This window comes from Heterocephalus glaber, unplaced genomic scaffold (assembly GCF_053883595.1).
Source record: "Heterocephalus glaber isolate CG9 unplaced genomic scaffold, H.glaber_assembly_v1.0 deba00001732, whole genome shotgun sequence".
NCBI classification, from domain to species: domain Eukaryota; kingdom Metazoa; phylum Chordata; class Mammalia; order Rodentia; family Bathyergidae; genus Heterocephalus; species Heterocephalus glaber.
In genome coordinates this window covers 2,662,116-2,686,090 of record NW_028258443.1, presented here as the reverse complement: position 1 = coordinate 2,686,090, position 23,975 = coordinate 2,662,116, and positions in this window count along the sequence as shown.

Below are 23,975 nucleotides of genomic sequence, written 5' to 3'. Positions count from 1 at the left end.
AGTGATTTGTTCTAACTATTAAACATTTTCTAATCCAACCTTTCTTTTTCACCCTACTACTTAAATCTAGTGAAGTTTCTTATTATCTCTTACAAGCATATTTCAAACAACCCTTGATAAATGTATGTTCCACAAAGCAAGAGTTTTTATAGATATTGTTCACTTCACAATCCTCAGAACTTGCAACACTGTCAAACATATAGCATGCCTTAAATTGCTGTCCTATCCATTTATTCAAAAAGTACTTTTGAGCATCCACCATGGTCCAGGCATTGAAGCAATGGATTTGAAAGAACAGCGAAAACAAGTGAGGCCATATCCTATGCGTGTGAAACTTACATTCTAGTAGAGTTATAAATAGTAACAAACATGAATATGTAGCATATTTTCAGGGAGCAGATAAGTTCTCTGAAGAAAAGAGAACAAGATACAGAAGTAGCATGTTATGAGAATTGAAGTACTTTTTAGACAAAGTTTTCAGAAAAAGGCTATTTGAAACAGTGACTCATAAGCAGAGATTTGAACAAAATAAGGATGCAAGTCATGTGAAAGTCTGGAGAAAGATCATTCCGGGACAAGGGAACAATTAGTGCAAAGGCTTCAGAGTGAGAACTAACTTGATGTGTCTAAAGCAGAGTTAAGAGTTGTAGTTGTAGGTAACAAGGAGCCAGCTCACAAATGAGCTTTGTTGAATAAACACTTAAATGACAGGCACATCAGCAGTTTACTTAGGCATTTAATTGCCAGATGTTATCCTATGTGAAGATGCTGAAATTCATTACAGCACAATGTGTCTCACACTGATTCAGACTAGGAAGAAAAGAAAAAGAAAAAGAAATTGGAGCCTCTGTTCCTGCAAAACAATGCCAAATAAGTCAGACTGTATCTCTGGACCTCTCTGTTTTAAGAGAAAAAGAGTTGTCAAGGGCACATTAGCCACCAGGCTGAAAGGGTTCCCTGAAGACCTACAAAGTCCAGCTGAAGAACGTAAGAAAAGACTGCAAAACTCAGAAAGAAATGAAATGTTAGTGTTAGAAAAGTCACGAACAGCTATTCTTTTTGTCATATCGTGCCTTTAATTGACAAAAGCTCCAAACAGCAATGGGTAAGCTCAAAATGAGAAAAGGAACGATTCGGAGATAGTGTGAGTCCTAGAAAATTTTGTTTTTTCTATAGGTTCCACAATATGAATTCCACAACAAGATAAATGGTGGAGTTAATGAGACCCCAAGGTTAAAGAAAGTATCATACATTAGCTAAAACTTTTGCTAATAGTCTCTGTAACTGGTAAGCTTATAGGAAAAGAGTACAGCCCAAGACATGTGAACCAAAGAATATTGTGAACCAAAGCTGTGTATTCATGTAGGAAGTAATCAGTGTTCTACATTCTGTAATCATTTAAGCAAAACTCTTGTTGGGGATAATTTTTAAAAAAAATGTATATATATGAAGGAAGAATGTGGCTTTGCACTATAGACTCAGGCTTAATACATGACAAAACAATACTGCACTAAACCTCCCAGAACAGAATTTACTTATTAGAAATGATAATAAAGTACTTAAAGTTTTGAAAGCTGCTTGCCACTATCAATCCAATCCCAACAAATGAGAAAAACAACAAATTCAGAAAATGTATTTTGAGATAACATGTTTTTCTAATTCTAAAGCTTTATGCAACTGATTAAACATAACATTATAAAGGCCTAGTTGGAAGCAAATTTTTGAGTAGGTCCTATGCTATTTTGAAGGCAGAGAGGCCTCAACCAAATTCATTTGTTGGGAGGTCTCAATAGGCATAGAGAAAAGCAGTTTTTTTGTCTTTAAACTATAAACAATGAAATTCACTGTCACTATCACAAAATTAGTGCCATCAAGGTTAACCAATTGTATAGTATATCAAACTGCATGAATTTGTCATGAGTTATCCATAGGTCTAATTGAGAAGCAGGGACTGAGAATCCAAATTCTCTGTGCCAGGTCTTTTTAGGATCATATCCATTACATAATTTACTCACACATCAAACATATAAGCCTGTGCTTTGTGCAAAGCTATATACATATATAAATATATATTTATATTCAATGTGTTTTTTTTTCACCTTGATCTGAGTCCAGTTCTAGATGTTCAAGATCTGGATCACAATAGTTGATAAGTAAGTGTTTGCTTTATGAATAAGGGAAAGGAAATTTCCTCCCAGCTGGGCATGGTGGTGCACACCTATAATCTCAACAGTCGGAAGTTTGAGACAGGAAGATCACCGTGAGTTTGAGGCTGGCCTGGGCTACATAGTGAGTTCAAGGCCTGCCTGAATTACATAGCAAACCCCTGTATCAAGAAAGAAAGAAAAAGAAAGAAAGAAAGAAAGAAAGAAAGAAAGAAAGAAAGAAAGAAAGAAAGAAAGAAGAAAAAGAAAGAAAGAAAGAAAGAAAGAAAGAAAGAAAGAAAGAAAGAAAGAAAGAAAGAAAGAAAGAAAAAATAATTTCCTCCCATCTAGGAGTTTACAGCCTAAGATAAATATCTCTTATATTTATTATAAAAGTAAAAGTATAGAAGTAGGACATGGACAGTAGAATAATAGCATCAACACCATCAAAGTAACTCCTTTTATTGCTCAGATAATAAATTACTTTTAACATAGAGATTAGATTTCTAAAATCAAGTTTACTGGAACTTTACTTAGCCACTTCTAATCTTTTCTTGAAGAGAGTAGTATACAAATAATAATTAAATGACATGACAATGAAACAACATATTTAAAAATCCATTTAAACAAAATTTATCAGGAAGCAGAGATATCAAATTCTCTCACATGGGAGGGTACATTTAGTGAGCTGGGGCAAAAGGTACTCCAATAATAAAACATTGCTGAAAAAACCCTAGAGATGAGAAGATTTGAATCTGTAGATAACTTCAGCTTTGCCCAAATGATTAGTAATTAGGGTCCAAAAAGGTAAGTCATGAAATAATCCAACATATGTTAGCATGCACAAAAAAGTAGAGTGACAGCTTGTGCTATAGTTAAAAATTAGAGAGAGACAGACAATCTGGTAGTGATAGCCATAATAGAAGTACCGATACTACCATTGAACTCAGTGATAACCTTTACAAGCATTTTATATACATTTTGTATTTATTCCTCATATAACTCTATGCCCTTAGTAGGCTTATCTTCATTTTATAAATGGAGAAAAATGAGCTTTAGAAGGTTAACTACAATTTTCAAGATGACACAGTCTGTATGTATCAGAGACTCCTAAACCCAGCATAGTGAGTCTGGAAAGCAACATAGCCCTGATGATTCCAGTAAATTGATCTCTAGCTTTGCGTGTTTAAGAATTCTGTTGCTGACATATGAAAGTATGCTTCTCTGTGACACATTTGTACTTGAAGCATGTGTTCATGCATCTTTCTATTTTGTGAATATGATTTGTGACATGCTACAATTAATTAACTAAAGCTCATCTTAACAGATGCTCCTTTTTTGTCTTCCTAATGGTATCTTGAATGACACTTTCTGTTCTCTTGATGAGATTCAACTCAGAAAGCTGCCTAGGTCGTCAGTAACGTGTTTTTTTGTTTGCATCCATTTGTTAATCCAATCAGCCCCTATTTTAAAAAATAATAATGCTCCATTTTTTACAGTAGACATCTGCATGCATGATATGAATATGAGTTTTAGTTATTTAACTGAAAGATCCAACTTGGTTGCAAAATATTAGCAATCTAAATAGTGTTTAGAACCAAGTAATTCCAAATTTCTTTTCATTTTATTAGAATATCCCCAGTGCTCTTTATAGGCTTATGTTTAGATTTTTTACAGTTTTAATTTTTCTTGTTGGACCACTGTGCTGAGTGGCTATCATACTTTTGGATTTTCTTTCTTGGCTTGTAGCCATTGGATATACAGAGGGGCACAGGTTTACCTTAAATTTATGATCTATGATACATACTTAAGAATATATGAATCAGAATGAATTGGTGCACTGTGCTAGGCAATAGGCATGTAGAAGTGATTTAGAAATTGTTCCTATCCCCAAAGGACCTTATAGTCTATTCTGGCATTACCTGAAATCTGTTTCTTAATACTTTCATATACATCTTTGAAACATTGAATCTTTAAAATCATAGATATTCTCAATAATCATTGTATAATTAATATATTTTAATGAATGTAAAGGTTTTGGGTTATTGGATTGGAAAGAACTTTAATTTTTTTAAAAATCAGAGAATTCCGAACTTGTTTGATCACAGATCTTTCCAAAGTCTGTCTCTTTGTCTCTCTCTCTCCCTCTTTTTCTCTCTTTGAAAAATTTTGACATTTTGCAAGATGCATGTTTGCATAAAACAAATGTTGGAAATGCTGATCTAGCCCATTGAAAAGGAAAAGAAAAAGAAATAAGATGAATCAATGTAATTTCTTCTTCCCATGGTATCAGACCTGTTAAAAGTTTAGCCAATACATGCGTCTTTCTTAGATGACTGCTGAGAAATGGCAGGAGTATCTGTTGTTTATGAAAAAATATTGTTACTGAGTAATTCTGTTTTTAAACATTTTAAAGTAATATTTATATTTCAACTTAGTTTAATATAACTCACTTTATTGTCAAAACCAAAACATAGTCTAGAAACCTTTCATATGTCTACCATATGTTGCTAGCATTAACAAGACAAAAATCATGAATCATATTTGTGCAAATCTATAATTCTCAGACCAAATTACTGGTAAATTTTAATTTTTTGGTACTGTTCTTATATATGACAAAATTATTATCAGAGATAACTGATTTCCAAGTTAGTTGGGTCATTGCAATTTATCTATAATAAGTAGATAAGATGTGAGTTTTAATGTGAATAATGTAAAGGCTTTGAGTGTTGTCTTTAAGCACCAGACTAGAGCAGTGACCTTCAGGCTCATCTCAGCTAGACAACCTGAAGCTGGCTAGTCCTAAAGGGCTCTGTCAACCTTTTCTATGACTTTGAGGTTGTAGTCTTACATCCTTTGGCAAGAAGGGTATTTGCACTCTTCTAAAGAAATACCCAGTAGTTTTTTTTAATTGATAATTTCAATACAATTTACAACTTCAGATGAAATTCTCTAGCTCAAAAGCACAATAATATTTTTCAGTTATGATTTTATCCATCCACATTATTAACAGGAGTTGACTATTCTGAATAAATCAACCATCCCTCAGAGGGATATAATTTCTAGTTTTAAAGTTCAGAAGGATGGTGTTATCATAATTTATTACATTTTCAGAGGTATCTATCAGGTTAGAGCTTGGTAACATACTATGCTTTTTTTTCGTGTTGTTCATAATTGTATGGGTCAATAACAAATTACCATGAAATAGCAGTTCTAATCATATCAGTAAGCATGTCCTCAAGGTCAGTTTAAATGATTTATGGCTGAGAAAATTAGTATAGATTTTATGATTTGTTTAGGTGTCTTTCATGGGCAGGGACTAAGAATTCCTCAGACTTTCCAGGCTACTCCATGTTTCTAATTATCTGTAATATCATCACTTGAAAGTGATTTACAAGGAAAGGAAACATTGTAGTGACACATATATTCTGTCCTTTTGTATCCATTTGTTCATTTGTTCTTCCCATCAGTATGTAATGAGTATTTAACCTGGTACCAAGCACTGAGTTAGGTAAGGGGATACAAAGCTTAATAGAACATAGAAACTGCTCTTAACCTTTAGTGGATAAGAATAATCTATAATAGATAAAAACAAGTAGAAACATATAGGCAGGAACAAAAAGGAACTTGTGTCATTCTACAGATAACTCCATCAACACAGCTAAATAAAGTAGAACTAGAATATACTTTTGGAGTGACACATAGCAGAGAAGTTCTCTATTTTTATGATACCCATTACAAGGAAGTAATTTTATCAGATGGTTTCATTCAAAATACTAAGTATAACTGTATCATTTAATGTCACATATACTTTGAGGGTCTCAGTCTCTATACTTTTAATAAAATTTACATCCTATCAAAATTAGTTTTATTATCTCAAGTGTATTCAGATTTTGCAGCATCTGAATATAAAGACTGGAAATTTTTACCCTGCTCCACTGCTGGTGGGAGTGTAGACTGGTGCAACCACCATGGAAATCAGTATGGAGATACCTCAACGAACTAGGACTGGAAGTCCCATTTGACCCCGCTATTCCTCTCCTGGGTATCTTCCCTAAAGAGTTAAAAGAATCATACCACAGTGAAATATGTGCACCCATATTCATAGCAGCACAGTTTGTAATCGCTAAAACTTGGAAACAGCCCAAATGCCCATCAACTGGAGACTGGATAAAGAAAATGTGGGGTTTTTTTTTATAAAATGGAGTACTACTGAGCCATAAAGAATTAGAAATTAAAGACACAGCTAAATGGATGCACATTGAGGCGATATTCTTAAGTGAAATAGGACACAAATGTGTAAATACCGAATAATTTATCTAGTGTGAGAAATTGAAAGTGTAAATAAGGACGAAAAGGTATAATAAATAATGTGAAATAGGAAGAAAAGGGGCAAAGGGGAAGGGGAAGTCGGACTAGGGGATAGGAAATAAGGGAATGGAATTAATGTGAGAAAATGAAAAAATGGAAACAAAGTCTTTGTCAATAGGGAGGGATGGAGGGGTTGAAGGGAGGGCAGGGGAAGGGGGAAAAAATAAGAACCAAGAGAGATTATGTAAAGGTGCAAATTTCCAATGATGAATGTCATTATATTGTACACCTAAAATGTACCAATGAAATTAATTTTAACAAAAGACTGAAAATTTTTGCTTGACACTACAAAAGACATGAATTAATTTAGGTTTAGTACAAAGAGGTAGCTTAATTTAACTTTTCATTTTCAACCTAAATACTCAATTATATGAGGTATAGTGAAAAGCTACAGTAAATGTTTAAATTTTTAAAAATGTATAAATGTAAAAATGTAAAATACACATTGCCATTAATCCCCCCTCAAAATATTACCTCTTACTTTGAACACACTTATCTTTTCATTTTTGCCGCTTTCTGAAGCAGTTCTAGAAGTCCTCTTTTGTGAGTGTCTCTAGTTGAGCTGCCCTAAAGCAGCCTGATATCTTGAATTGATTCAAAAAGTTTACTTTTCATAGTCATTTTGACTTTGAGGAAGAGCCAGAAGTCATATGGTTCCAGATTTAATGAATAAAGAGGGTGAGTACACAGTAATATTTTTATAAGCCCCCCTTTCCATTGGAAGGCACTTGGCAGCAGCTTTCACTGAAGTTTTTTATTTTACAACTCATGAAGACAACTCACAACTTCAACTCACAACTTCACAATTCATGAAGACATTCATGAAAAAGGACTTCCAGGACTGCTCCAGAAAGTGACAAGAATGATGGAGTAAGTGTATTTGTAGTAAGAGGAAGTATTCTGAGGGGAGATAAATGGCAATGTGTCTTTTACTGTAATCTTTTAATTTAAACATTAACTGTATATTTTGATTGCATTTCATATTCTAATAGCTACACTTTCACTGGATAAGAAATAACAGTTGGAGTGAATTGTGGAATACTCATTCCTGAATTAGTATTTGACCTCACTTAGGAAGAATTTTGTCTTAATAAATTGCCACTTGATAAATGACATGTATTAAAAGCCTTATAAATGTGTGATCCTTAAGGAAAGAGAGATGTCACTATTAAAAAGCCATTCCATGATGTTATGATGTTAGATGATGTTATAGAACGGCTTCATACATAAGTCATTTAGTAATAGCCTTTGTGAAATCAACTTGTTTACTATTGGAGTTACCACATTTTAAATAAAGAAGGGACCATGAAAGTACCATCATGAAAAAAAATTCAACCTAAATTTCTGTTGTAGTGGAGTTTCTTGTTAGCAAAATCATCTGAAAAGCATTTGAACAGTAAAATCAATAATGAATTTTTGACAGCCAGATTGTGCTAGCAACAAAGTTTTAAAAAATAGCTTTATGAAGTGGTAATAGGTGGCCTTTATATACTGTGTCTGAAGGGAAATTAGTGACATAAATGCAGTCTTTCTTAAGACCTAGATGGACTATAAACATTGCCAATAATATAACTCTTGTCTTTTGGCCACTTGTGTTTAAATATCTGAAGTTCATTTTGAAGAAATACATCTATATGTAACATACTTGAAGAGATGCTAAGCTGACAATGGTATTTTAGCACATTTGAAGACTAGGAAGGGATTTTCAGGTGAATTTTAACTGGTCTATTCTTGTCCTTAGTATATTTACTTCAAATTGAAGTCTACAAACAAAGTAGTTTCATTGGGAGGTTTTCAATGAGTTTTAGCATGTGTGTGTGTGTGTGTGTGTGTGTGTGTGTGTGTGTGTATGTGTGCCTGCCTGTGTTTGTGTGTGTGTTGGAATTTCTTATCTGCCTGGATATATTAGCAGGGTCTGAATGTAGTTTTGGACTTAGGTCATTAGTCTTCTATTAAAATTCATTAATAATCCAACATAGAGTTGAAGAAGAACCACCAATATACTTAATAAGCATGACATCCATTTTAAACATACCAGCACTTTAAACAAAGATAATCCTTTTCTTTCAAGAAAAGGTGGCATATAACTAAATATCTAACATGATTGACACTAAATATGAACTTTATCTTTAGTTTCTGTTACAGCTGTAAAATTTCAGGTAGAGCCATAACATTGCACAGAGTATAGCACTTGTGATTAATCCTTGCCTGTCACATTCTGAAACCTTCACCCGTGACTTCTGTGAGTACTGTTGCCCTGGGATTTGGGTTTTTCTGTCCTAGTGTTGTGTCTGTTGCTGGCAATGAACACACTATATCTGCTGCTGACCCAAGGAATTTCATTTTTCTTTCCAAATTAAGCATTGTATGTGCTAGTTAGTGTATACTAAAGCACTTCTTTTATTATTACAAAGCTGGCATTAGACTTGTATATACCTCTCTAGAGTCTTTCTGTTCCTACTTTTCCTTCCTCAACAAATGTTACCCTTAAATCTTATCTGTTGGCCTTGAAAATTCATAGTTGTTGTTTTTCAGTTCTTTTTTGTTTCATTTTAGATCTGTAGCACCTGCATATTAACATTTTTGCTTTCATTCTATCTATGTATATGTATCTGTATAAAAATAAAATAATGAAAACAGCCTAAAAATAGGATACAACAATTTAAAAAAGCCATTCTGGTTGCCAATTTTTTAAAAATTAAATTTTATATCAGCTTAAAGAGATCTCCCAAATTAATTCTTACATCCACATTTACCTTATAGAAGTCAAAATCTTAGATATGAGTGCTCTGGGTATTATACCTGACTGAACCAAGTGTAGCATATTCACACCTATAATAATTGAATGTAGGAATAATTGGACAAGATTCTGTTTAGCCATAATTGCTAGTAACCAAGGGCAGAGTCCTGGAGAACTCATAATAAGTAGGAGATGTTTTGATAGAGAATGATTAAATTAGATATTTTAGCAATAAGAAGTATGGTATATCTAACACAAAATAGAGGTGGAGATTTTAGCTTAAGGATTAATGGAGAGAAGAAAAAGAAACATTGGGAAATGAGTTTCAGGACGAAAAGTTAAAAATAAACATGGCATCATGAGCATGTGTCTTTGGAGGGGGTGGTGAGGGATAGGCTGAGTTTTAAGAGCTAAACTAATTAGTATATCAGGAGCTCTGAGGTGGCAAAACCATCTCTTTGTGAGTATTCATAATCTTTATTGATTAAATTGACTGTCACTGGCATTAGAGATAATGAAACTTCATATAATGGAGCATAATAAAATAGCTTTGCCCAGTCAGTTTAAGTTTCCTTGGGCCTTTTGGGAAAAATAGCATAGTTCATTGAAAATTCTAGTGTTTTTGGAGAATAGTAGTGATCAGATCCAGAATTCATCCACATTCAGCTCATGCAAAGAGGAAGAAAACTTACTCCATTTTGACATAGAATAATTAAAATTTGAGAAGTGGATAGTGAAGAGAATGGACTTAACCCTGGGATTAAGGTCTAGATCAAGATAATCAATGTGAAAAACCCACAGTATGGTGCCTCGGATATGCAGGGGCTTTTGCAAAGGAATTTAAGACTATTCTTTTGAGATGGAAAATCACAATCAGTGATGAGTGATAGCAGAGATAATGGTAAGGATCTCTATTAAAGATAGCAGTTTGGAGACAGATCATGAATGAATTCAGGTTAATGAAAGAAGGAGAAGAAAACAGTAGAGCCAAGTATATCAGGAGGTAAACAGAGCATCCTGGCTTTCTATTTGAGTTCTTATAATGAATCTGCCTAATTAGTGTGCACTATTGGCTATTCTGGCTGGTATTCTCTTGCATAAAAGTGTTTGGAACAGAGACATAGCTGGTGAGGAAAAGGATGTCTGAGAAACTCTACTATCCAACAGTGATAGAATACTATGTTGTCACTCTTGCTGAGGCTCTGATCTGTGCTTGTAGACTTGGGTACATGCAATGCACACTGTTCTAGTATCTGGGAGACTCCTCACCTACCCTGGCATTATTTTTTATTTTATTAAAGTCTCAAAGTTGACCTTTCATTTAAAGAGGCAACTTGTTGGTTTTTTATCAGTCTCAGTTTTTTAAATATTAAATTCCAATCTAAGTTCAATAAACTCTAATAAAACTGCTATAAAAAAGAAAAATGAATTAATTACCAAATAGTACAAGATTGTGCTGTGTGATGTTATCTTCCCAACTTTTTATTTGCAGATAATAATACTTTACAGGAAGTTGCATTAAAAAAATACAGGATGATCTCATGCACAGTTCACCAGGTTTTCCCAAATAGTTTGCATATGTATGATACAATATCTAAATCAAGAAAATGTATAATGTAAAACCAGGAAAATGTGCAACAAATCATTATAAGATGATTTCCCCCCATTCTTACTGTTCAGCACACAAGAAACTAAGAGATATTAGTACTTTTATATCAAAATTTCATTGTTGTCTCTAAGACATTCCTCAAATTGTCAAGTGTAATCCATGAATTCCTATGTCCAGATTGCATTTTAGCATAACCCAAACTGGCAGGGAATGACTAGGGATTTAGCCAGGTAACACATGATTGGTGAGCAACTGGTAGTAGAAAAACTCAGACCACCCAAATTCAAAATCTTGAATCACTTTTGAAATTTCCAGAGCTCTGTCTTTGAATGTCACCCATTTAGTTTTAGTTAGCCCCTTGATTTGCATGAGTCTTGTAAGTTATCTTTACCTTAATTTACTCATTTGCCTCAGAAACTGTAAAATACATTTGAAGAAATCTAAGAGAAAGCACTTTGAAATATATGAAAGCATTATGAGTAGATTCTTGTTATGTATATTATTTATATTGCTTCAGAGTTAATCAACTACCTTTTGGGGTTCCTACCATTTCAGCTTCCATTGCTGTCTGACACCTTCCAAATAACCAAGTGAACAGATAGACTGAGGAAGTAACACTGTTTGAGTGCTTAGTATATACCAAGTACTTTCTTAGGTGTTTTAGTATTTTATTTAATCTGTACACTCACATCATATATTAAATAGCAAAATAGTGAAGTCTTTGATTTAAAAAAAGGTGAAACCTTAATGTATTTTGTCCAAGGTCACTTGATATTAGAAATGGGTCAAGATTCAAACCAAATCTTTCTTCATTCTGACCCCTGCTGCTTTGTGGAAGCAACTAAGGTCTCTTCATTAGCTAATCTCAGAGGGCATAGATATAGTTTTATTTAGAATAGGTTGTTATTAAATTCTGTAGAAATGAAGTATTTGTTTGGTAAATTGGCGTGTATGCAAATAAAAATAGCATGTATTGACACAAATCATTTGTATTCACAGCTGTGTTTTATTTGTAAGCCCATTCTGTTTCCTGAAACCCTGGAGAACAATGTGTTAGAACACACAGTTCCATTTTCAAAGCCTTGGTTGTATGATACAGCTTTTATGCCAAAAAAGAGACTTAGTGTGACATATTGGAGGAAAAAAATGCATTCATTCAATAAAGTAATTCCCAGAGCACTGTTAGCTGAATTGAACATTCAGACTCTTTTTAGTCACCAAATCTATCTGTCCATAAGAAGGATGTATTCCAGGCAGGAAGTACAGTCTGGTGAGCTTCTGCTGGAGCAGAGGGTGTAAGAGTGAGGGTAGATGTGAGAAAAACAGAACACATAGATGAGGTACAATGAATAATGACTTTCCAATCATTTGTCAGGGTGGATCTCAGAATTATTCTTTTAACTTAGGAAACACCAAAAATAGATTTTATTTCTAAACTCAAGGTCATTTTGGACATGGAGTGTAGAATATAATAGATGATTTAGTGTTAAAGCAAACATCCAAATCTTGTTATCAGGACATAATCCCTGTGTTGAGTTAAACCAAGCAAGAGGTAGCACAAGGCACAGTTTTAAGAAATTGAGAGCAGAGATAATCAAAATATGCCAGGCAGAGCACTGAAGTGGAAAGAGTGTAGGTTATGGATTCCAGTGGATAAATTTTAATCTACTATTTATGAGACTTTGTGAGCTAAAGAAATTACTTAATATTGAGCCTTGTTTCCTCAACTGCAACCTTACAAGATTGTAGTGAAAATTAAATGAGACTGGCAATGTTAATTATGTAGCACAGTGCCTTGAACATTATAAACACTAATAAATGTTACTTGGGTGCATTGTCTTCAGGTATTTCAAGACATGGAGGCTAAATTCAATGGTCAGCCTAATTTTTATTGCTTTTTTAGTAATCTAATCTGGGAGTTGAGGTATTGGATCCTCACCATAAAATTTTAAAATTTCACACAGACTAAGACTGTAATCTATTTTATTTTTCTGGTTGATGATAAATTCTTCCAATTTGTAGGTTCTATATTCAGCTCATTAAACTTTAATTGTATTATATCTCTGCTCATTTCTTTTTTTCCCATTTCTTCTGAACTATTTGTGCTAGCTATGTGTTACTAGACAAGTTGTTTAACCTATCTGAACTTTGGTTTACTTACCTGTAAACTGGATATACTAATAGTACTAACCTCATAAGTTGTTATGAGAGTTTAAGAGAATATTTATAAAGCATCTATCACAATGTTTGGTATTAATAGATGTTATTGTTTATGTTATTATTGGCATAATAATAGCTTCCTTTTGTCTTCTAAGAAGATTAGTGTTATATAAAGTTTCTAGCACAAGACTGGCATTAAATAGGCTTGACTGACAAAGGATACAAAAATATTAGTTATCACACTAATTATAATAAAGCATGCAAGATAATCGTACAGGGAAACAAAAAATCTCTGCACTCTAAAAACTGAATAATGTAGCCTCTTATTCTGAGTCACGCCCCCAGAACATACATAGACCATATAGCAGATACTGGCGTTTAACTAAATATGTTACCATAACACAGGGGAAATGAGAAGAGGAAGAGAAATAATGGCTGCTTTACAAGGCAAGTACTGCTACATGCCCATTGTGGGCTAAATTGCATCACTCAATATAAATGGGTTTTATTGAATGCTTTTTGTAGTCAGATATGTGTGCTAAATTATAAGGAATGATTAACAGATGGCCTCTCCCCTCTAGAATATATAAAAGATATGAGGCAGTAATTTAGACATATGTATGAAAATAATAAAGATTAAAATTGTGCACATAAAATTGTCTGAAAGCACAGAAAAATGAAGTAAGAGCAATTTGTTTCCACAATTCTCTGAGAAAAAAAGAAATATAAATCTAGTTCCATGGAATTAGGATCAACTAACAAGTAATAATTTAGTTAAGGATGATGATCTCACACAAGCTAATTCAAAAGAGAAGTTACATGAAACTATAAAGGCATCAACATGTTTCAACCAATTGATTTTGCAGAAAAGATAATAAAGATTAAGAAGGTAAATACATGCAGGTCAGATTTGGAAAGGAAACATGATTTATCAAATACCACACAGATGTTGACTGGAGTGATTCTGGATGCAAGTCAGAGGGATGTCCAAATGAGTACATTTCATTGGTTCTGAAAACAAGGCCAAAGAATGTAGTGGAACACAATTATAGCAGTGAAATTAGGAAAGAAGAGTAACATCTTTATAATAAGCAATCAGTGAGAGAAAGAACATGAGTGCATATCAAAGAGTAATTGCTAAAAACAATCTGGGAGTGGGAAAGAAGTCTTTTTGATGTAGTTACAGATATTATACTTCATAGTTTCAATCTTTGAGAGTGAACATGGGAATGACAATTAGCTCTGGCAGGTCCCCAAATATCATTTAGGTAACTGATATTAAGTAAAATCTTTGTTGGGAATACAATTTAAGGAAGGCCTATAGTTCTCTAGCAATTGAAAAAAAGGAACTTATGCTACTGAAACTCTTTTTTATTTACAATAAACAGTAAGACTACTTTGCAAGTGTGCTCCTTGCCAAAGATAGAAGAAGCACAATTGTAACATTATAAAAGATTGACCGTACTGGTACCTGCAATATGCAGATGAGCCTACAGAAAGAATGGACATTCCCTCTGTGGGAAATTACTCAGAAACAAGATAAAGACAGGCAGCTGAAGGATTTAAGCCCACTTGAAGGATCTGATCACCACTTGAAACTGAAATATAAAAGCCAGGATTCTGCAATTATTTAGTGAAGAGAGAAATGGAATCAAAGTCATAAACTTCATTAGTGACCCAAAAGTATAAGGTGAATGCAATAAAGCTTTATATCCATGACCTCTGCAAAGTACCAGCATCATACTTTCTGAAATGGACCGTACAACATTCTGTTAAGGTTATATTTTATGTCTATTCTGCAGGCATGGTATTCAAAGCTAAATCATATAAGATTTAGGTTTTTGAAATAATAATAATGGTAGTAATTCAGAAGAATGTAATGACGTGAACTAGTATTAATTACCACTTATACAAATAAGTGCTTAGAAAGATGTTTAGCAAAATGAGGTCTCAAGAATAGTATCAGGAGGCCATGGGATTCAGGGCTACTTGATTCCTTCCATGATTCTTTTTTTAAAAAATTTATATATTTATTGGTACATTTTAGGTATACAATACATTTACATTTATCATTGGGTGTTTCTACCTGAACATGGGCCCTGGCTATGTTCTTTATTTCTTCATAGAAATCAGTAGCTTCTGAAGATTTTTTGCAACAGGGAAGCTCAAGGAGACTCTAATAAGGGGACAATTTCTAAGGTCATCCCCTTCTGGAATTTTCCAGAATCCCAAAAAGAATTAAAACAAAATCCCCTTTCCCTCATGGCATTTGCTTCAATCTTCATAACCATTTCTCTTTTCTGACACTTCGGTCCAGGGAAAGGATACATGGATGCATCTGCCTGCCTCCTTCGCTTCTCTCCCCTTTTTATTCCCAGATTCCACTAGGCCTTGTAGGCATGGGCTTATCTTTTTGCCTTTCTATCTGACCACGACTATTTCTCTTAAGTAAAGCTCTAAATGAAGTATCTTTGCCACTAGGGATGCTAATTTGTTAACTGGGAATAAAAGGGATTTAGGAAGTCTCAATATCCCTCTCTCTGTCTCTCTCTCTCTCTCTCCCTCTCTCTCTCTCTCCCTCTCTCTCTCTCTCTCCCTCTCTCAATGGATTTCATAACTATTGTACTAAACAAAGGAACACAGGCTTTATCAGAAAGAGAAAAATTGCTTCTTCTCATCATATTTAAATGTGTGACAGAGGTGAGGAGAAAGTGCCAGGGGGAGTCACCTTAAGAAGACCTCTAAGAAGGCAGAACAGATGAGAACAAGAGACAGGCTGGAGAGTTGCTAAGGTAGATAAGGAAGGCTTGAGGAGAATGTCTGTGAATAGCTAACACAAGGAGCTCAACCACTGACAAAACACCTATAACAAGAGTGGTATTTTTAAAACATATAACTAACATTTTTCCTGTTTCTTTTTGTTATGGTAAAATATACTTAACATAAAATTTATCATTTTAACTATTTTAAATGGACAGTTCAGCACTGTTACATATATTCACATTGTTGTACAATCATTATCACTATATATTCAGCAGTAACTCCCCATTCCCTCCTCCCTTCATTCCTTGGCAAACACAATTCTACTTTCTGTCTCTATAACTTTGACTACTCAAGGTACCTCATATAAAAGGAATCATACTAGATTTGTTATTTGAGACTGGCTTATTTAACTTAGCCTAATGTCTACAAAGTTCATCTATATGGTAGGATGTGTCAGAATCTCATTCCATTTAAGAGTGAATAATATTTCATTTTATATATGTAAACTCCATTTTGTTTATCCATTCACCCATTAATGAATATTAGGTTGCATCCACCATTTAGCTGTTGTAAATAACACTGTTATGAATATGTATATACAATCTGAGTCCTCGCTTTCAATTATTTTAGAGGGAAACTCAAAAATAGAATTGCTGGTTCATATGACAGTTTTATTTTTAATTTCCTGAGGAACCACCAAACTGTTTTTCATAATGATTACACTCTTTTCTACCCCACCAACAGTTCACGATGGTTGCAATTTTGCCACATCTTTGCCAACATTTACTATTTTCTGGGTGTCCCTTTTTAAAATACAATAGCTATGCTAGCAGATATAAAACAATATCTTATAGTGTCTTTGACTTGCATTTCCCTAGTGCTTAATGATGTTGAGCATCCTTTCATGTGCTTATTAGCTATCTACATGTCTTCTTTGAAGAAATGTCTATTTAAGTCTTTTGCCCATTTTAGTATTATATTTTGTTGTTGTTGTTTTTGAATTATAGAAGTTCTAGATACTAATCACCTATCACATATATGATTAACAAATACTGTATGCTTTCCTACTCTGCATGTTGTCTTTTCACTGCATTGATGGTGCAAAAACTTCCATAAGTTTTTTATTTTGTTGAAGTTCCATTTATCCTTTTCTTTTGTTGCCTGGGGTTTTGTGTCACATTCAAGAAAGCATCGCCAGGTCCAATGTCATGAAGCTCTTCCCTGTTTTCTTTTGTTATTCCCTTGCTTTTAGTTCTTATATTTAAGTCTTTAAAACCATTTTGAAATAATTTTGTGTATAATGTAATGTAAGAATCCAACTTCATTGTTTTGCATGTGGATACCAGTTTTCTTTTGCCTACTGAATAGTCTTTATAATCTTGCCAAAAAATCATTTGACCATACATGTGAGGGTTTATTTATGAGCTCTACTCTATTCCATTAATCTAGATGTCTGTCTGTGTGCCAGTACCACACTGTCTTAATTATTATAGCTTTTTTAATGCTCTTCTTGATCATGTCCTGTTGAAGTCTTCCACTTTTCAAAATCACCCATGAGGGAAGCAAAAATTGATATACCTAGGAGACCACCGATTATCAATGACTCTCAAAGCTTGTGTAATTAGATAGGGGCCTGGGTAGCCCATATAACTGTTTCTTTGCAGAGTTCCCATGGGGAGGGGTGAGACAAAAGCTTTCTGTCTTTTTATTTCCTTCAACTTGTCTGATAAACTCCACTGTCCATGATTTTTACACAGAGAGGGATGGTTGGACAAATATCTGATCATGTGATCTCCTGGCCCTTATCCACTTTTAGATTAAATGTTTTTTTTTTTCTTATCTTCTCATTTGGACCTGTCATATAAAATGGTCACCAAATCCACCAGCTTGATCTCTTAAGAGTGTCAATAACATTGACAAGTCCATTTCTTCATCTACTTATAAATTTGGTCATAGCTTCATAAATAATGGAATCATCTGCTTGGAAGTTCACTGACTTACCTACCATATAAATGCCATGTCTTTCCATCCCTTCCATTTCCATTTCAAGCAGGAAATGTCCAATTCAGGTACCATTAGAGAAAGCATTCTGAAATGGGACAGTCACTTGACTGAGGCTATACTTTGAATGGTTATGGAGAAAGAATGTGAAGAACAATGATGTTACTTCTGAGCATGACTTTGAATTGCCTGGGAAATATACAGCTGTGCAATGCTCTGTTAAAATTTCCAAGACTCAAACTAAGTGTACATTTAGAGTTTTGGGGTAGTAGAATCTCTTGAGGTGTTTATCTATGAACACAAATACTCTTGGCAAAATGACATATTGCTCTTATGAGATATATTCTCAACTGAGAAGATTTGGGGACAGTAACATAGTCAGAACTGCTATCTGTCAATAAATGGAAAGGCACCTGGAAGTCTGGGAAAGGGTACAAAACCAGGAACAGTAGACAACAAAGGAGGAATTTGCCAACTGGATAACACTGCCAATCACTGGCCTTCCATGTGGATGATGAAAGAATCTATTACTGAATGTTGAAAAGCATCACTTGGACAAATCCACACAGAAGTCATTGCCATCTGTTTTACTGTCATTTGTTATTCTGCAGAGTTTACCCAGGTTCGAATTGAATATATAAATTTGGACTTTGCAAAATCTCACTCATTAAGGTTTAAAAATCTAAGTTAAAAAGGCTTCTTACTTCTTAAATTTAAAACTTTCTTAAAACATATGCTTCATTCAAAATTTAGTCCCTCTGATTTTGTGACAACATTGGGTATTTTACATGCATGTTTTTATTTTCAGTGTTGTTCCTCATTTATTACAGGAAAATATTGAAATGAGGAAAAATATGATTTTGGGGCCAATGACGAAGTTCTAAAGCAAATTAAATGATAGGAATATAGTTATGCAGTGAAACTTTCTTTTTCATAATATCTGATACAATTCTAAATTCAGAAAAGATCCTAACAGACCTACCATAAAATGGCCTGCAATGGAGTCTAGTGAAATTTAATAAGATACTCAGTTATTAGCTTCATTAAAACACAGTGAGTTCATTATACCCCAATCTGGTAAAAAGTCTCATTACATTGAGTTTTTATTACATCATGTTCTTCTGTTTTTTAAAGCCCCCCCATCCAAATTCCAGCATACCCTGGGTGCTACTTAACAGTCAATTAACATATTTTCACTGCTTGTTTGTAATATGTCATTTTTATTACTATTCTAAAGGAGTTCACTGCAGTTTTCCTGATTTCTTCAGATCATTTAAATAAGTTCAAAAGACTTTAAATGGTATACTTGATTACATGTAGAGCTTTGAAGGAATGCTGTTGTAAAACTGTGAGATACTACTATTTTGAATCAGTGTGCCTTCCCTGTGATAGGAATATGATGCAATGCCATCCCTTCTCTGAATTGCTAATAAGAAAAGAAGTGAGAGGCTCATGTAGAAAAGTTCTTCCTCTTCATCTTCTTCTTCCTCTGCATACCAGGGATGGAACTCAGAGCATCATGCATGCTAACCTAGTGCCGTATCACTGAGCTATGCTCCCATCCCCAACTGTAAGGTTCTTGAAAGCACATTCATGATTTTATTTCCACAGAAGCTAATTTGTTTTCTTTTTTATTAGTACATGTCTGTGATACATAATAATTACCCTCATCTTGTGGAATTTGTACCATATATCATGTGTTTATAATATGTCAGCTACTGTGCTGTTAGATTTGCTATCTCAAGATGATACCTAAATGATGTCTGTATTATACAGATGGAAATGAATAAGGCTCTGAGGAGCTAACCACTAGCCCAAGGTCACACTCTCTTCACTCTATAACACTCCTTCTTTAGGTCTTTGTTTCCACAGGGCCCAAGATAGTGCTTAGCACTGAGTTAGCACTCAAATATTTATTGACTATAACGTTAATGATGTTAATAAGTCACCAAGTCACTGGAATTCATTTTTTTTTATTTCTATGTTCTTTTTAACAGCCATTTTTGCTTGAATTCAACAATTTTATTTTGTTTATTGTAAAAATGATTTATGATTACACATAGCTCGAAGAGGATTGAACAGTAAATGTTTACCATAGCTACATGGAAGTGAGTCAAGTCAGAGTATTAAAATGAAACTTGGCAATCAAAGGAAGCTGACAGAGTAAGTCAGCAGGGACAAGAAAACTAAATACACCAAAACATCAAGAAACAAATACAAGTCCTGCCCTTCTCTATTTCACTTTGTGCCACCATTATTCTGCATTTTATAGGCCTGAAGCCTAGAAAGCATGTGCTTCCTTCTGCTTCTTTATCTAGTCCATACTAATTAATCATTTGCCTCTTCTAAATATTGTATATATTTCTCTAATCCATCTCCTCTTCTCTTCAGCAACCTCTGCCTGTTTTATTTCTCACCTGAACTAAAACTTTTCAAATTAATTTCCTTGCCTTCAGTATACTTCCCTTCTTAGGTCCTTTATCCACAGAATTCCACAAATGACATCTAAATTTTATATCTTGTTATGTCACTCACTTCTTTTAAACTTTTTATTGGTCCTCTATTAACTTATCATAAGGTGAAACGTACTCTATTTTTGTTTTAAAGTTCATGTCTATGTACTGCAAACTAGTGAAGATAATTTGGATAATTCAGTAACACCAAATTTACTTTGTTTTTTTATAAATATTGGTAGCTCCTGGGAATAAGAGGTAGACAGGAACTCTATGTTGTGTTTCTAATATCTTCACTATTACATGGTATATTACAATGAAAGAAATTTGTAAGTTAAATTCTATACAAAGTACAAGTATGATTAAGAAAGAGATTTAAAAAATCCATATAATCTGTCCTATAGCTTTAGGAGATCCTGGTTATTTAATTGGCTCTACAATGTACAACATGCCTGTTTTCATATATTTTTGGCTCTGTCACCATCCAATTACTTGTAGTTTTTTCATTTATATTTGTTTAATATCTCTTATATGCTAGCCACTGCTCTAGATCCTAGAAATACAGCACTCAACATAGCAAAATTCCAATTCTCATTGCAAAGTTATAGATTTTCAGAATGACAGAAAGAGTACACACCTTCCAGTGTGAAGGTGAGCAAGCATCAAGACGGCAGTTGCACAGAATTAAGTCTCAGATTACATTTATATCATTAAATCGATCTTCAAGAGACACAATTTTCTTTCTCTGAGATAATTATTCTTTTTACATGAAAAAATGGACTATTTGGAAGCACACAGAACTTTTTCAAACATAGTATCTTAGGCTATAAAACATAAATAAATACAAAAGAATAAAAATAATCCTTTGCACGCTATCATATCATATATCATATCAGAAAAAAGTTTGAAATCAACAGCAAAAGAAGCCACAGAAACTATCCAAGTACATGGAGATCAATTAATACATTATTGAATAATCAATGGATTACAGAAGAAATCAGGGAAGAAATTTAAAAATTCCTTGAATCAAATGATAATGGGAGCACAATATAACAAAATCTATGGGACACAACGAAAGCAGTACTAAGAGGGAAGTTATCTTAGTTACTTTTCTCGTTGCTGAGAAAAAATACCCAACACCCAAAGTTTAAAAGTAAAGGAGTTTGAGACAGGCAGATCTGTGCACGCCCTACCGAGGCCCTGAGTCGCACGGAACATGCTGAATCAGACCGCTACAGACAGGCAGGTCTGTGCACGCCCTACCGAGGTCCCGAGTTGCACTGAAGACGCCAAATCACCCCACTGCAGACAGGCAGCCACCCCAGTTCCACACTACAAAGATGCAGAGGGCACCAGACCATCAGACCAAGGTACTGAGTCCTGCTGCTCCCGGCCCAGAGGTAGGGGCTTCTGAGTCGTCGTCCCACTGCTCCTGGTCCAGAGGAAGGGGCTTCTGGGCCACCATCCCTCCCACCACTCCCAGCCCAGAGGTAGGGGCTTCTGAGCTGCCATCCCACTGCTCCTGGTCCAGAGGAAGGGGTTTCCTGGCCACCATTCCTCACACTGCTCCCAGCCCACAGGAAAAGGCTTTTGGGTCACCATCTCTACCGCTACTCCCGGCCCCTGTCCCACCTCTCCCAGCTCAGAGGAGGTAATCCGTGCAGGCGCTAACAGCACCCTGCCCCAGTCGAAATGAGAAAACACATAAATAAGTCTCAAAACAAGACTTCCAGATCATCTACAGCAACCCCAAAGGGAAATGAGATGGAACACTCTGACACTCAACCACCTGGACCCACTCAACCGGCAACAAAAGGGGATCTGGAAAAAATGAAATCAGAAATAATTTCTCAGATAACAGGAGATATTGTACCCCTAGTGCAAGACATGATTAATAAATCTAGAGAGGAGCTCAGGAACATGATGGAATCCCAACATAGGAAACAAATGAAATCCACAAAACAGATGCAAATAGATTTCAAGGACATGAAAAACTCCATTGAAAGTCTACACAGCAGAATGAGCCAATGTGAGGACAGAATTTCAGATATAGAAGATAAGATTGCAATTAGTGACCAGGAAAAGAAAAATTGCTTCAAAATTAAAAGAGAACATGAGAAATCAATCCAGCAGCTGCTAGATGATGCAAAGAAGAATAACATAAGACTGATTGGGCTCAATGAAGAAACAGGAGAGAGTGGAGATGATATAAAAAATCTCTTCACAGAAATAATGGCAGAAAACTTCCCAAGGAGGGGAAAAGATCTTGACATACAGATAAATGAGGCATACAGGACTCCAAATAGCCTTGATCAAAAAAAATCTACACATAGGCATATAATTGTTAAGATTCCAGAAACACAACAGAAGAACAAAGTTCTCCAAGCAGTCAGAGAAAAGAAACAAATCACATACAAAGGAAAGCCCATCAGAATCACAGCAGACTTCTCAACACAAACCATCAAGGCAAGAAGAGCTTGGAGTGACATATACCAAGCCCTAAAAGAAAACAGCTTTCAACCCAGATTGATGTACCCTGCAAAACTATCTTTCAGAATTGATGGAGAAATAAGATACTTTCATGACAAAGAGCACCTTAGGAACTTCGTGAATACCAAACCAGCACTCGAAAGAATTTTACAAAATATCCTAGGAACAGACATTGAGGATCACAACCCCAGGAAGCAAAGCAGAATGAACCCATCTGGCATGACAAGAAATTAAATGTAGAAGGGGAGAATCCCCCAAAAAAGAAAAAGTCATGACAATGACAAGTCAATACGTTTCAGTTATGACCATCAATGTTAATGGTCTCAATTCACCAATCAAAAGAAATAGACTGGCAGAATGGGTCAAGAAGCAAAATCCAACAATATGTTGCATACAAGAAACACACTTAATTCAAAAGGAAACTTAGAGACTGAAAGTTAAAGGTTGGAAAACAATACTCCATGTGACAGGAACCCAAAAAAAAGCAGGAGTAGCTATCCTCTTTGCAGATCAAGTAGATTTCAAACCAACATTCATTAAGAGAGACAAAGAAGGACACTACATCCTTGTAAAGGGAAGAATCCAAGACGAAGAGGTGACAATCATAAATATTTATGCTCCAAACACTAGTGCACCCAACTATATAAAATAAATACTAACAGACATGAAAAGTCATATATGCACTAATACAATTGTAGTGGGAGACCTCAATATCCAAGTGTCACAAATAGATAGATCAACTAGACTAAAAATAAGTAATGAAATACTAGAACTCAATCAAACTCTTGAACAAATGAACTTAACAGATGTTTAGAGAGTCTTCCACCCCACAAAATCAGAATACACATTCTTCTCAGCTGCACATGGGTCATTCTCAAAAGTAGACCACATACTCACACATAGAACATGTTTAAGAAAGTGAAAAGGAATTGAAGTTATCCCCTGTACATTATCAGACCATAGTGGGATGAAATTGGAGATCCATAGCAAAAGAAACTGGAAAAATTTCATAAACATGTGGAAATTGAACAACACACTTCTGAATAACCAATGGGTCACAGAGGAAATTAAAGAAGAAATCAGACAGTTCCTTCAATTAAATGACAATGACAATACAACATATCGGAATCTATGGGACACAATGAAAGCAGTCTTATGAGGGAAATTCATAGCAGTGAATATGCATATTAGGAAAACAGAACGAGCCCAATTAAACAACCTGATGCTAAACCTCAAGCTTCTAG